Below are 17616 nucleotides of genomic sequence, written 5' to 3'. Positions count from 1 at the left end.
CACAGGCGGCTGACCGGAACGCACTGCCAGGGACCCTCCGCTGCCACCAGCCACCAAGGGGAGACAGAGCCACAACAGCAGCACGGGCAGGACCCAGGTAGGCTGTAAGGGTTATCCCTCATGGAGCTCATGATGGGCGTCTGGAGCTCCCACGCTCTGCTGCCTCACATCGCCATGTTCCAATCCCCCAGTCCCTGCATTGCTTTTTCTTTTACATGGTAATAATGTATTCTCGCTAGAACATCATGTGGGACTGCGTCTGGGAGATAATGAGGTATTGGTAATCTGTGGTTACCTCATACTTCTGTAGGTCTGGCACCAATGTGTGCAATAGTTACAAAAATATATAGAGTTTAGCAGTGGAGATGGACTCAAGCACCGCTCTAAACTTGATGTTGCATCTGGATCTATCTTCCCAATCAGCCAATTTAATTTGAATGGCCTTCAACTCAGCCTGCTGCTCTTTACAGGTTTCCACCAGACTATTATGGGCGATAAATACATCCTCCATTTCATGTTCTATGTGCACCACTCGGCCTTGTAGATGTTATTCCTAGATTGTAAGCTCTAACGAGCCGGGCCCTCTGTTTCCTCTTGTACCAAATTGTATTGTAGCTGTAACGTCTACCTTCATTTTGTAAAGCACTGTGCAAACTGTTGGTGCTATATATATCCTGTATTATAATAATAATAATAATAAGAAGAAGAAGAATGTTGTACGTCAGCATTAATCTTTGCCACCATATTCACCATATCTATATGTAAAGAATCGCGTAATGAAATCAATATTCCTTTGAGCTCAGATAATGACACAGACTGAGTAGATGCTGCGAAATGCTCAAGAGGGGGATGTTGTGGTTAAAAAATCTGGGAGTCATTTCCCTTAATGTTATCATCCTGTGGGAGTCCTTTTCTAGCTTTCATAAGTTTGGCTGAGCTGTTGGTGGATGGACTGTCTGGGGGCGAGATCCCTCCAGAGCTGGTCACAGGCAAGTGAATCGCAGTGATGGTGGAGGTGGAGGAACCACTGGTGTTTGAGGCAGAGTCCTCCACTGCTGAGGTGCACATAGATGGGTCGGGGCCATCTTGGGTTTCCCATTCTCCTGGCACCTGGAAGAAATCCGTCAGCTTTAGCGGCAGTGCTTCCTCTTTTGGGCATCCTGACTACCTCTTTTGGGCATCACAGCTGGCAGCTGGCAGTGGGCACCCTAGTGAGCCTCTGGAGGACAATGCTCACAAACACCACCGTTGCTGAGGGTAGATGCTGTGAAGACCAGTGCTCCTTAGAATGCAGCCATTCCAGAAGCCTGAAGGATATGCCCCCCTTTTTTTGAAACTTTTAAAAACAGCCTCTGATTTTTGGGTCTCTCAAAATGTGACAGACAGTTTCCCGACTATTTAACATCTTTCAAGACCCTGTGTGAGAATGGTGAATATGTGCCCTAGACTGCCATATGCTGTACCCTATACTAATACTCTACTACTGTGTGGTAGCAACAGAAGCAGTTCTTGAGGCAGAGACCAGGTTGGCCAGGACAGGAGGGACAAAAAAAAATGGGTGCTGAATCTTATTCCGTGTCTGCTACAGACGCGACATCTTCTTTGGGGTGACCTTCGAGTTGGGGTACCAGAGAGGACATCCGGAAAATGCCTCCCATGTTGGGGATTTGGGCCACAGCGCCTTCTGGTGATGATCTCTTCCTGAAATTTTAGGAAGGATACACTTCATCCAATTGCTTTGTAAATTACAAACGCGTTATACACGGCTCAAAAAAGTGAAAAGAAGACTTTTTAATCCGAGTCTAGCATCAAGTCAATGAAACTCCTGGATATGAATCTGGTCAGTTAAGTAGCAGAGGGGGTTGTTAATCAGTTTAAGCTGCTTTGGTGTTAATGAAAAAACAGGTGCACTAGATGGGCAACAATGGGATGACCCCCAAAACAGGAATGGTTTTCAGGTGAATGCCACTGACATATTTTGTCCTTACTCATCTTTTCTGACTGTTTTTCCCTAGTTTTGCATTTGGCTAGGGTCAGTGTCCCTACTCGTAGCATGAGGCGATACCTGGACCCTACAGAGGTTGAACAGGCAGTCCAACTCTTCCAGGATGGCACATCAATACGTGCCATTGCCAGAAGGTTTGCTGTGTCTCCCAGAACAGTCTCAAGAGCATGGAGGAGATTCCAGGAGACAGGCAGTTCCTCTAGAACTGGACAGGGCCATAGAAGGTCCTTAACCCATCGGCAGGACCGGTATCTGCTCCTTTGTGCAAGGAGGAACAGGATGAACATTGCCAGAGCCCTACAAAATGACCTTCAGCAGGCCACTGGTGTGAATGTCTCTGATCAAAAAATCAGAAACAGACTTCATGAGGGGGGCCTGAGGGCCTGACGTCAATATATCAAAAATAGTGCTGTGCTAGTCTCACCATAATAAATGTGATCCTAAACATCATGAAATGTTCCACATACTATAACTAATATAATACCATAATATATTACTATGCATATAAATTAACGCATGTATATGTGTTTAGTGCCAATTACAAATGTCCCAATCTCAAAACACAGAGTCCATATATAGATCCAATTGTGAACTGGAAACGTGCTTCAAAACAAAACTTCACCTCCGTGTAGAAATATTCAACATGAATTCCAGTGCCAAACCATCACCAGGTGAGCTCTCATCTTAAAAATATGACCTCCCACCAAGTGTTCGGTCAACAGCACTTTTTGGTCCTGCCAACAGGACCGAAATCGATTCCTCCTCTCCAGTTAATGCTCCAATGTTTCATACATATCTCCTCCTCCTCTCAGCTCCACCCCATGACATGAAAGAATGTTGTAGATAGTGCCTTTTCCTTATTATACTTTATTAATAAAACCAACAAACATATTGCACTCACATGTATAGGGTGCCAGCCCACACTGAGGTATACATCCAATGGATAGATATAGCAATGTTCATAATTGCCTCTGTGTGCTATTCAGACTGATTTCCATATGGACGTTGTGATGTAATTCAAGCCCCGCCCCAACGCTTTTCATCACAGGGCACGTGACTTTTTCAAGGGGAATGATTGGATCATCACCTACTCCACTGTACTTGTATATGCTAGCTGGGCGCCATTTTCCTGTAGTCATATCATAATTGACCATATTGCTGAAGGCCCACGTACTATTTTTGCACATGTAATCCTTTTTTTTGGCAAATCTTACTGCCTATCCTAAATGAGTATATTAATATAAAAAACCCTACAAGGTAAATGTAAATATGCAAATTATAATAATGTCCCACATCCATACTTAGGCAGAAAGAGCACAGCGTCAGATAACTAAACTGCCACATCTTCACAGTCTCTAGTGCAGGGGTATAAAACTGGTGGCCCTCCAGTCCCATCATTCTTCTGCCTTTGGGAGTCATGCTTGTAACAGTCAATCTTGCAATGCCTCATGGGACTTGTAGTTTGGCAACAGCTGGAGGGCCGCCAGTTGATACCTGTGCTCCAGTGGATCCTGTGCTCACTGATCGGCACCATAGAGCATGATTGACATTTGCCATTGAACCCCAGAATTGGCAGGTCCACCACTGGTGCCCTGTGCTTTTCACAGATGAGAGCAGGTTCACCCTGAGCACATGTGACAGACATGAAAGGGTCTGGAGAAGCCGTGAAGAATGTTCTGCTGCCTGTAACATGGTTCAGCATGACCGTTTTGATGGTGGGTCAGTGATGGTCTGGGGAGGCATATCCATGGAGGGACATACAGACCTCTACAGGCTAGACAATGGCACCCTGACTGCCATTAGGTATCGGGATGAAATCCTTGGATCCATTGTCAGACCCTACGCTGGTGCAGTGGGTCCTGGGTTATCCTGGTGCACAACAATGCCCGTGCTCTTGTGGGGAGAGTATGGAGGCAGTTCCTGGAGGATGAAGATATTGATACCATTGAATAGCCCCCACGCTTGTCTGACCTAAATCCAATGGAACTCCTCTGGGATATTATGTTTCAGTTCATCTGACGCTACCAGGTTGCACCTCAAACTGTCCAGGAGCTCAGTGATCCCCTGGTCCAGATCTGGGAGGAAATACCACAGGACACCATCAATTGTCTCATTAAGAGCCTCCCCTGACATTGGCAGGCACGCATACAAGCACAAGGGGGCCATACAAACTACTGAGGACCATTCTGAGTTGCTGCAATGATATTTCAGCAAAATGGACTCGCCTGCTGTATCATATTTCTACTTTGATTTTCGGGGTGTCTTTGTGTTCAGTCCTCTGTAGGTCGATTACTTTCATTTCCATCAAGCGATGGGGCATCCTTACGTTCCTAAGACATGATCCAGTCCATATCAGTAGTGATGAGCCGAACACCCCCCTGTTCGGTTCACAGTTGAACAACCGAACCTACAGAATGTTTGACCGCGAACTTCAAACATGAACAATTTAGTGAGTGGCATCCTAGCGCACCTGAGTATATGGTAAGACATCGCTTAGTTGCTAAAATCCAGATTTTATTATGAAGTCATGTGGTATTTTAGTAGTGAAATCACAGAAATGCATGAAGCTCATTATCGTCTCATATCTATGCCTGGCCATGGTAGCAGAGCACACAGGCATATGATGAATCAGGTCTGTGGACCAATAGGACCGCAACTCATTCTTTTTTGTAATAGGCAGGTTGAGAGTTAAGCAAAAAAAAAATTTAAATTCAGAAACCATAATTGGTTTCTATCCAAATTGTCTGGCAAGAGCTGAATTTGGGTTTGTAGCGACATATTGTTGTGCATGTAAATTGCTTTGGCCCTCAATCAAATTGTACAAATCTTCCTAGAAAAACACCTCCATAAAATCAAGGGGAGTAGTTACATAGTTAGTCTGGCTGAAAAAAAGACAAAAGCTCATCCAGTTCAACCATTACAAAAAAAAAAAGTCCTATACCCACAGTTGATCCAGAGGAAGACAAAAAAACCCAGCAAAGTATGATCCAATTTGCTCCTGCAGAGGAAAAACTTTCTATCCTGATCCCCTGAGAGGCAATCAGATATTCCCTGGATCAACTTTACCTATAAATGTTACATCCAGTTATATTCTGTGTATCCAAGAAACAATCCAGGACTTTCCTACACCAATCCACTGAGCTGGCCACAACCACCTCTTGAGGGAGTCTATTCCACATTCTCACAGCTCTCACTGTGAAGAAACCTTTCCGTGTTTGGAGATTACATTTCTTTTCCTCCAGACGTAAAGAGCGCCCCCTTGTCCTCTGTGATGACCTCAGGGGGAATAACTACACTACATAAGTTCACTATATGAACCACTGATGTATTTATAAATGGAGATCATATCCCCCCCTTATGTATTATACATGGTGATCATATCCCCCTTATGTATTATACATGGAGATCATATCCCCCCCTTATGTATTATACATGGAGATCATATCCCCCCTTATGCATTATACATGGAGATCATATCCCCCCTTACGTATTATACATGGAGATCATATCCCCCTTATGTATTATACATGGTGATCATATCCCCCCCCTTATGTATTATACATGGAGATCATATTCCCCCTTATGTATTATACATGGAGATCATATCCCCCCCTTTTGTATGATACATGGAGATCATATCCCCCCTTATGTATTATACATGGAGATCATATCCCCCCTTATGTATTATACATGGAGATCATATCCCCCTTATGTATTATACATGGAGATCATATCCCCCTTATGTATTATACATGGAGATCATATCCCCCCTTATGTATTATACATGGAGATCATATCCCCCTTATGTATTATACATGGAGATCATATCCCCCTTATGTATTATACATGGAGATCATATCCCCCCTTATGTATTATACATGGAGATCATATCCCCCCTTATGTATTATACATGGAGATCATATCCCCCCTTATGTATTTTACATGGAGACCATATCCCCCCTTATATATTATACATGGAGATCATATCCCCCGTTATGTATTATACATGGAGATCATATCCCCCTTATGTATTATACATAGAGATCATATCCCCCTTATGTATTATACATGGAGATCATATCCCCCCTTATGTATTATACATGGAGATCATATCCCCCCTTATGTATTATACATGGAGATCATATCCCCTTTATGTATTATACATGGAGATCATATCCCCCCTTATGTATTATACATAGAGATCATATCCCCCCTTATGTATTATACATGGAGATCATATCCCCCCTTATGTATTATACATGGAGATCATATCCCCCTTATGTATTATACATGGAGATTATATCCCCCCTTATGTATTATACATGGAGATCATATCCCTCCCTTATGTATTATACATGGAGATCATATCCCCCCTTATGTATTATACATGGTGATCATATCCCCCCTTATGTATTATACATGGAGATCATATCCCCCTTATGTATTATACATGGAGATCATATCCCCCCTTATGTATTATACATGGAGATCATATCCCCCCTTATGTATTATACATGGAGATCATATCCCCCCTTATGTATTATACATGGAGATCATATCCCCCCTTATGTATTATACATGGAGATCATATCCCCCTTATGTATTATACATGGAGATTATATCCCCCCTTATGTATTATACATGGAGATCATATCCCCCCTTATGTATTATACATGGAGATCATATCCCCCCTTATGTATTATACATGGAGATCATATCCCCCTTATGTATTATACATGGTGATCATATCCCCCCTTATGTATTATACATGGAGATCATATCCCCCTTATGTATTATACATGGAGATCATATCCCCCCTTATGTATTATACATGGAGATCATATCCCCCCTTATGTATTATACATGGAGATCATACCCCCCCCCCTTATGTATTATACATGGAGATCATATCCCCCTTATGTATTTTACATGGAGATCATATCCCCCCCTTATGTATTATACATGGAGATCATATCCCCCCTTATGTATTATACATGGAGATCATATCCCCCTTATGTATTATACATGGAGATCATATCCCCCCCCCTTATGTATTATACATGGAAATCATATCCCCCTTATTTATTATACATGGAGATCATATCCCCCCTTATGTATTATACATGGAGATCATATCCCCCTTATGTATTATACATGGTGATCATATCACCCCTTATGTATTATACATGGAGATCATATCCCCCCTTATGTATTATACATGGAGATCATATCCCCCTTATGTATTATACATGGAGATCATATCCCCCTTATGTATTATACATGGAGATCATATCCCCCCCTTATGTATTATACATGGAGATCATATCCCCCCTTATGTATTATACATGGAGATCATATCCCCCTTATGTATTATACATGGAGATCATATCCCCCCTTATGTATTATACATGGAGATCATATCCCCCCTTATGTATTATACATGGAGATCATATCCCCCCTTATGTATTTTACATGGAGACCATATCCCCCCTTATATATTATACATGGAGATCATATCCCCCGTTATGTATTATACATGGAGATCATATCCCCCTTATGTATTATACATAGAGATCATATCCCCCTTATGTATTATACATGGAGATCATATCCCCCCTTATGTATTATACATGGAGATCATATCCCCCCTTATGTATTATACATGGAGATCATATCCCCTTTATGTATTATACATGGAGATCATATCCCCCCTTATGTATTATACATGGAGATCATATCCCCTTTATGTATTATACATGGAGATCATATCCCCCCTTATGTATTATACATGGAGATCATATCCCCTTTATGTATTATACATGGAGATCATATCCCCCCTTATGTATTATACATAGAGATCATATCCCCCCTTATGTATTATACATGGAGATCATATCCCCCCTTATGTATTATACATGGAGATCATATCCCCCCTTATGTATTATACATGGTGATCATATCCCCCCTTATGTATTATACATGGAGATCATATCCCCCTTATGTATTATACATGGAGATCATATCCCCCCTTATGTATTATACATGGAGATCATATCCCCCCTTATGTATTATACATGGAGATCATATCCCCTTTATGTATTATACATGGAGATCATATCCCCCCTTATGTATTATACATAGAGATCATATCCCCCCTTATGTATTATACATGGAGATCATATCCCCCCTTATGTATTATACATGGAGATCATATCCCCTTTATGTATTATACATGGAGATCATATCCCCCTTATGTATTATACATGGAGATCATATCCCCCTTATTTATTATACATGGAGATCATATCCCCCTTATGTATTATACATGGAGATTATATCCCCCCTTATGTATTATACATGGAGATCATATCCCCCCCTTATGTATTATACATGGAGATCATATCCCCCCTTATGTATTATACATGGTGATCATATCCCCCCCTTATGTATTATACATGGTGATCATATCCCCCCTTATGTATTATAGATGGAGATCATATCCCCCCTTATGTATTATACATGGAGATCATATCCCCCCCTTATGTATTATACATGGAGATCATACCCCCCCCCCTTATGTATTATACATGGAGATCATATCCCCCTTATGTATTTTACATGGAGATCATATCCCCCCCTTATGTATTATACATGGAGATCATATCCCCCCTTATGTATTATACATGGAGATCATATCCCCCTTATGTATTATACATGGAGATCATATCCCCCCCCCTTATGTATTATACATGGAAATCATATCCCCCTTATTTATTATACATGGAGATCATATCCCCCTCATGTATTTTACATGGAGATCATTTCCCCCCTTATGTATTATACATGGTGATCATATCCCCCCCCTTATGTATTATACATGGAGATCATATCCCCCTTATGTATTATACATGGAGATCATATCCCCCCTTATGTATTATACATGGAGATCATATCCCCCCTTATGTATTATACATGGAGATCATACCCCCCCCCCTTATGTATTATACATGGAGATCATATCCCCCTTATGTATTTTACATGGAGATCATATCCCCCCCTTATGTATTATACATGGAGATCATATCCCCCCTTATGTATTATACATGGAGATCGTATCCCCCTTATGTATTATACATGGAGATCATATCCCCCCCCCCCTTATGTATTATACATGGAAATCATATCCCCCTTATTTATTATACATGGAGATCATATCCCCCTCATGTATTTTACATGGAGATCATATCCCCCTTATGTATTATACATGGTGATCATATCCCCCTTTATGTATTATACATGGAGATCATATCCCCCTTATGTATTATACATGGAGATCATATCCCCCTTATGTATTATACATGGAGATCATATCCCCCCTTATATATTATACATGGAGATCATATCCCCCCCTTATGTATTATACATGGAGATCATATCCCCCCTTATGTATTATACATGGAGATCATATCCCCCCTTATGTATTATACATGGAGATCATATCCCTCCTTATGTATTATACATGGAGATCATATCCCCCCTTATGTATTATACATGGAGATCATATCCCCCCGTATGTATTATACATTGAGATCATATCCCCCTTATGTATTATACATGGAGATCATATCCCCCCTTATGTATTATACATGGAGATCATATCCCCCTTATGTATTATACATGGAGATCATATCCCCCCTTATGTATTATACATGGTGATCATATCCCCCCTTATGTATTATACATGGAGATCATATCCCCCCTTATGTATTATACATGGAGATCATATCCCCCCTTATGTATTATACATAGAGATCATATCCCCCTTATGTATTATACATGGAGATCATATCCCCCCTTATGTATTTTACATGGAGACCATATCCCCCCTTATATATTATACATGGAGATCATATCCCCCGTTATGTATTATACATGGAGATCATATCCCCCTTATGTATTATACATGGAGATCATATCCCCCTTATGTATTATACATGGAGATCATATCCCCCCTTATGTATTATACATGGAGATCATATCCCCCCTTATGTATTATACATGGAGATCATATCCCCTTTATGTATTATACATGGAGATCATATCCCCCTTATGTATTATACATGGAGATCATATCTCCCCTTATGTATTATACATGGAGATCATATCCCCCCTTATGTATTATACATGGAGATCATATCCCCCCTTATGTATTATACATGGAGATCATATCCCCTTTATGTATTATACATGGAGATCATATCCCCCTTATGTATTATACATGGAGATCATATCCCCCTTATTTATTATACATGGAGATCATATCCCCCTTATGTATTATACATGGAGATTATATCCCCCCTTATGTATTATACATGGAGATCATATCCCCCCCTTATGTATTATACATGGAGATCATATCCCCCCTTATGTATTATACATGGTGATCATATCCCCCCCTTATGTATTATACATGGTGATCATATCCCCCCTTATGTATTATAGATGGAGATCATATCCCCCTTATGTATTATACATGGAGATCATATCCCCCCCTTATGTATTATACATGGAGATCATACCCCCCCCCCTTATGTATTATACATGGAGATCATATCCCCCTTATGTATTTTACATGGAGATCATATCCCCCCTTATGTATTATACATGGAGATCATATCCCCCCTTATGTATTATACATGGAGATCATATCCCCCTTATGTATTATACATGGAGATCATATCCCCCCCCCTTATGTATTATACATGGAAATCATATCCCCCTTATTTATTATACATGGAGATCATATCCCCCTCATGTATTTTACATGGAGATCATATCCCCCCTTATGTATTATACATGGTGATCATATCCCCCCTTATGTATTATACATGGAGATCATATCCCCCTTATGTATTATACATGGAGATCATATCCCCCTTATGTATTATACATGGAGATCATATCCCCCCTTATGTATTATACATGGAGATCATATCCCTCCTTATGTATTATACATGGAGATCATATCCCCCCTTATGTATTATACATGGAGATCATATCCCCTCTTATGTATTATACATGGAGATCATATCCCCCTTATGTATTATACATGGAGATCATATCCCCCCCTTATGTATTATACATGGAGATCATATCCCCCTTATGTATTATACATGGAGATCATATCCCCCCTTATTTATTATACATGGAGATCATATCCCCCTTATGTATTATACATGGAGATCATATCCCCCTTTTGTATTATACATGGAGATCATATCCCCCTTATGTATTATACATGGAGATCATATCCCCCCTTATGTATTATACATGGAGATCATATCCCCCTTATGTATTATACATGGAGATCATATCCCCCCTTATGTATTATACATGGAGATCATATCCCCCTTATGTATTATACATGGAAATCATATCCCCCTTTTGTATTATACATGGAGATCATATCCCCCTTATGTATTATACATGGAGATCATATCCCCCCTTATGTATTATACATGGAGATCATATCCCCCTTATGTATTATACATGGAAATCATATCCCCCTTATGTATTATACATGGTGATCATATCCCCCCTTATGTATTATACATGGAGATCATACCCCCCCCCCTTATGTATTATACATGGAGATCATATCCCCCTTTTGTATTATACATGGAGATCATATCCCCCCTTATGTATTATACATGGAGATCATATCCCCCCCTTATGTATTATACATGGAGATCATATCCCCCCTTATGTATTATACATGGAGATCATATCCCCCCCTTTTGTATTATACATGGAGATCATATCACCCTTATGTATTATACATGGAGATCATATCCCCCCCTTATGTATTATACATGAAGATCATATCCCCCCCTTATGTTTTATACATGGAGATCATATCCCCCCTTATGTATGATACATGGAGATCATTGTGCCAAGTGTAAAGTTTGGTGGAGGGGGGGGGGGGGGGGGTTATGGTGTGGGGTTGTTATTCAAGGGTTGGACTTGGCCCCTTAGTTCCAGTGAAAGGAACTCTTAAGGTGACATTTTGGACAATTTCATGGGTCCCAACTTTGTGGGAAGAGTTTGGGGATGGCCCCTCCTGTTCCAACATGACTGCACACCAGTGCACAAAGCAAGGTCCATAAAGACATGGAGGAGCCAGTTTGGGGTGCAGGAACTTGACTGTCCTGCACAGAGTCCTGACCTCAACCCCATAGAACACCTTTGGGATGAATTAAAGCGGAGACTGCGAGCCGGGCCTTCTCGTCCGACATCCCAGAAGAGTTGGAGCTGTTATAGCTGCAAAGGGCGGGGCCAACTCAATAATGAACCCTACGGACTAAGACTGGGGGGCCATTAAAGTTAATCTGTGTGGAAAGGCAGGCGGACCAATAATTTTGGCAATATAGTGTATATAATCCTTCAGTGCATTAATACAGAAATGTGCAGGTAGCTGCTGAGTTACTTATATAAATAAGACACACACAATACAAGGTGCGACAATTTAATTCCCAGAATGGACTGTAAAAAGAAAGTTTGCTTACACCATTGCTATACAATAGCGGCTGTTGTCACCTTCAAAGTATTCCCATTGTGAAATGACGCTTTTTTCTAGATGAATATGCTGCTGCCAGAAACATTTCTGGAATTTGTTTTCCAGAACGCTGCGCAGTATCTTTGTCTTGACGTGTCGAAATGTCATCAAATCTGTGTCCTTTTGAGACATTTTTTAAAGTGATACTAAAACTTAATTTTCTTTTTAATATAAAATAAAAAACATGTCCTGCTGACCTGCCCTGTGCTGTGATTTTGCACACAGCTGCCCCGATCCTTTTCTTTTCAGGTCCCTTCTTGTGCTCCAGAAAGCTGCTTGCTGGGGGCACCGGTGCACGCTCGCTCCCAAGCTGCTGCTCTATGGTTCCGTAAGACTCATAGAGCTGTGACTCAACCCCACCCTCTTGCTCTCTCCTCATTGATTCACTGGCTGTGATTGGCAGCAGTGGAAGCCAATGGGCTCCCGCTGCTGTCTCAGCCAATGAGGAGGGAGAGTCTCAATACAGCCAAGGCTATCATGAACATTGCTGGATCGGAGGGGGCTCAGGGTAAGGATCTGCACACAAAAGGTTTTTTTAACTTTGCATTGGGACTGCACTGGGGAAGGATGCCCAGAGCTTCCCAACGCAAACAATGTCAATGGGACCTTAATCAACCAAATCAAATCCCAAAAACTAATTAAACAAATTTAAAAAAAAATCTAAATTATTTAAATAAGAATCAAAATGAAATGAAACAAAACAATTTTTTTCATTCTGCACCTGACTGGTCTTTTTATATGCATGGAAAAATCCTGGTGGGACGTCCTGGACCATGTACACTTACCTGCGGGGAAGTCTCATGAAACTTGTATAATAAACTGATTTTTCTACATCTGCCAAGAGAATGGATTTGTTGAATTGAGAGTAGCGATGTGGGGAATCCTACCTAAAGAGTACCCAGAGAAATCTAGGAGAAGAGGCTGACCTGAGTATCTGTTTAATCAAACACTGTGAAGGGGATGACCTGAGTACCTGTTTAATCAAACCCTATGGTGAAAAAAACATCGTTTGACTCACTTAATGTAATTATAGGGGTCAGTACATTCTGGTGAGCCTTTATTTTTTTTCCAAAAGCCCACAGAGCACACTGGTGGAATATTTTCTGGGAGTTGAAGACACCTCCTTACTATGACCACAAGGGCCTACTCGCTTAGTGGAATATCCACATATACCAAGAGATGACCATGTCTCCAGATGAACCCTCCTGGGTGCCTAGTAGCCTCCAATGCTCTGGATCAGTCTCCTGTACCTGGAACTCACATGTATCTGTTTTTCACCATAGGGTCATAGCAAACAGAAAAAAACCTCCATAGCGTGATATTGCAAATACTTTTATTGCCAGCCAGAAGAATATTAAAATGCCCACTCACATTTCCATAGTGTACACTATGTCATCCAGTGTACATACCAATAACAGGATAACGCCTAGTGTACACTATGGGAATAGGTGGATATTCCACTAAGCGAGTAGGCCCTTGTGGTCATAGTAAGGAGGTGAGGAGGCATTTTGGCCACTTACGGATATCACATCACAGTGTGTGGCACTTATTGTCTGTGGTTACATTCACATGCACTTGCACTTCTGGAATTGAACATATGGACTGCTATACAGCATGATGTATTGAATTGGGACACTTTTTTCACGTGTTATTAATTGTGTTCCCCTGCAAGGAATCACTTATTTCACTATCAGTTGGTCCCCCATATTGGGGATTTTACATGTGGGGGGTCACGAGTTCAGTCTGTGATTGTTATGGTTTAAGCTCATACACGTTTTTGTTATTATACATGTTTATATCAGCACTTTTAGCGCTACATCATTTTTGTATAACATTATCATTTACTATGTGGTTGAAGATCAGGTGGTAGCTGCTTAGGGTAGGGTGATCCATTTTCAGCGCAGGAGGCTTCCTTTCTTATTTTTCAAAACCTGCCCCAGTCATCCAGCTCCTGTCTGTCTGGCTGCTATATTTTACCATTGTTCCCGACTCAGAAGGATGTATGTGTTGTATCAGACACACTTAGTATGCTCTAACCCAGAGGGCTAAATGACATTAACTCTGAGTACAGGTAGTCCCCGAGTTACAAACATTCGACTTATGTACAACTCATACTTACGAACGGAGGCAGCGTGACATCACTTACAGTTGCTTGAGCTGCACATTGGTCCCGGAAACTGCTAGGCGACCATCTTGCTGCTCCCCACATGCTGCCACCTACTGTCCGGTGAACCTGTCCACAATCCCACATCACTGCATGGCCAGAAGCATCCGGAACTCGTGTAACTGGTGAGATACGGTTTATTATAACAATCCCGACTACGTCTGTTCTCCCTCGGGCTGGAAGAACTTGTGCATTGTAGGCACTGTGTGTGGCCATTACTCTGTGCCCGCTACAATTGGGAGTATGCCCTAGTTTCCACCTGTAACTTGCTGTACTGTATATAGTTGGTTAATAAAACATTTTATGTACTTTATGTTGCTTGTTCCTAAATGTAAAAACACTCACACTTGGGATGCCGGCACCGGGAAGCGAGGACAGTCAGTAAGGACTGCTCTGGTGAAGACACTGATGGATCGAGGGACAGATGAGTGGCTGTTTTTTACAGTTTTTAGTTTGACTGGAGCTCCGCCTTAAGCTTTGACATTAAAACCTGGAAGCTGATTGGTTTCTATGCAGAGCTGCACCAGATCTCGCACTCTCCAGTTTTAGTAAATCACCCCCAATGTTCACTTTGAGAGGATTTTTTACTTAGCTTAGTGAGTGAGGTGACGTTATACTAACTTCCATCATTCAGGTATTTATAAATGTTACATCTCAAACCAATGGCTTGCAATTTCCCTGGGACTCCAAAAGATGTGGTCCAAATTTCCATGCAATGTACAATAGTGTATTGACTAATTCTGTGAACGTGAAAAAAGAAAAAAAGTGGTTTATTGGCACACAGTAAGGTAAAAATCAAAACCTATGATTAAAAAAATAATAATAATAAAAAATGGAGAGTTCCTTGTAAAAAAAAAAATCATTCTCCATTCTGGAGTGTTTTTTCCATTGCCTGTGACAAGAGAAATAGCTAAAGATCTTTAAACTGACTAGGAGTTTGCTGGACAGCAAGTCTGATAGAACAAAGTCCTTGGTTTGCATTATTATTATTGTTGTTGTTTTTGTTGTTGATATTATTTTTACTAATATTAATTTTGTTGGTAAAATATTGTTGTTAAATATATTGCGAATAATAATAATCATTATTTTTTTTCTTTTGCTGTTATTATTATTATTTTTATTGTTACAAATATTACTGTAAATTATATTTTGAATAATAATAATTTTATTATTATAATTTTTTTGTTGTTGTTGATGTTACTATTATTAGTAATATTTTCATGGTGGATTTTGGTAGTCAGCTTACTGTGTGTCAATATGCCTTTTTCTTTAGTTCCCATGTTCACAGAATTATGTGCACGGTGACGGATTATTATTTGTAATTGTACGCACAGATTTGGGTAGACAAAGGAAAATGTGTACTTCCCATAAAAGTAATGACTAATTTCATCTATACCCCTAACAGCAGACAGCATACCTGGAGATTTGGTACCCGCCCTATATTATGGGATCCAATGCTTTATATTATACGTTTTGAACAAAAGGAAATAGCTGTAGGCAGCGGTCAGGATGAGAGGTCATTTAATGAACAGTTATTTATAATTACAGAGATTCTACAACCTTTCACATATCACAGGAAGTGAGTTGGGCTCATGGCTGATAAAAAGGTGGATCAACCTAACAAGATCAGACAGTAAGATATTGTAGTAGCACCATAAACCATGGCCGGATCTAGGGGGGTGCTGGGGTGGGCGATACCCCCCAGATATCAGTTGTGCCCACCCAGGCAAGCTGTGGATGATGTCCATCAGATGAAGCTGTGTGCAGCGGTTGGCTGCATCTATCAAGTCCAGTGTCTGTGCCAGAGCCCAACCAGCACACTCCCCTCCCCTTCTCTGCATGGACGGGATAGGAGAGATCAATGTGCACTTCCTCCTCCTCCCACTCCTCTCCTTGTGACTGCCCCACCCCTCTCCTCATGTATGCCCCACCCCTCTCCTTGTGTCTGTCCCACCCCTGTCCTTGTATCTACCCGCCCCTTTCCTCATGGATGCCCCGCCCACACTGCAATTCTCAACCAGTGCTGTACTTGAGAAGATGTGTGGGCGGGAAACTTGAAGCTCTATAGCTGGCAACTACATGGTGGCTGCAAGACTGAAGACTGCCTGAGCCACCTGACCAGCCTGGGGTGACTGAGCTGAGCCCATCTCCCTCCCTTCTCTCCCCCATCTTTCTCCCTCCCCCCTCCTTCTCTCCCCCATCTTTCTCCCTCCCCCTCCTTCTCTTTCCCATCTTTCTCCCTCCTCTGACTCTGATTTAAGAAGGGGATTATACCAGAATCTGAGGTAAGGGGACACTCTGCAAGACTCTGATGTAAGAAGTGGACTATACCACAATCTAATGTAAGGGGACACTCTGCCAGACTCTGATGTAAGAATGGACTATACCAGAATCTGATGTAAGGGGGCACTCTGCCAGACTCTGGTGTAAGAAGGGGACTATACCAGAATCCGATGTAAGGGGGCACTCTGCAAGACTCTGATGTAAGAAGAGGACTATACCAGAATCCGATGTAAGGGGACACTATGCCAGACTCTGATGTAAGAAGGGGACTATACCAGAATCCGATGTAAGGGGGCACTCTGCAAGACTCTGATGTAAGAAGGGGACTATACCAGAATCTGATGTAAGGGGACACTATGCCAGACTCTGATTTAAGAAGGGGACTATACCAGAATCTGATGTAAGGGGGCACTCTGCAAGACTCTGATGTAAGAAGGGGACTATACCAGAATCTGATGTAAGGGGACACTATGCCAGACTCTGGTGTAAGAAGGGGACTATACCAGAATCTGATGTAAGGGGGCACTCTGCAAGACTCTGATGTAAGAA

This window comes from Staurois parvus, unplaced genomic scaffold, assembly GCF_062004578.1.
Source record: "Staurois parvus isolate SC_StPar_1 unplaced genomic scaffold, SC_StPar_1.0 ptg001252l, whole genome shotgun sequence".
Lineage (NCBI taxonomy): Eukaryota > Metazoa > Chordata > Amphibia > Anura > Ranidae > Staurois > Staurois parvus.
Note: the sequence above shows the minus strand (reverse complement) of the source record.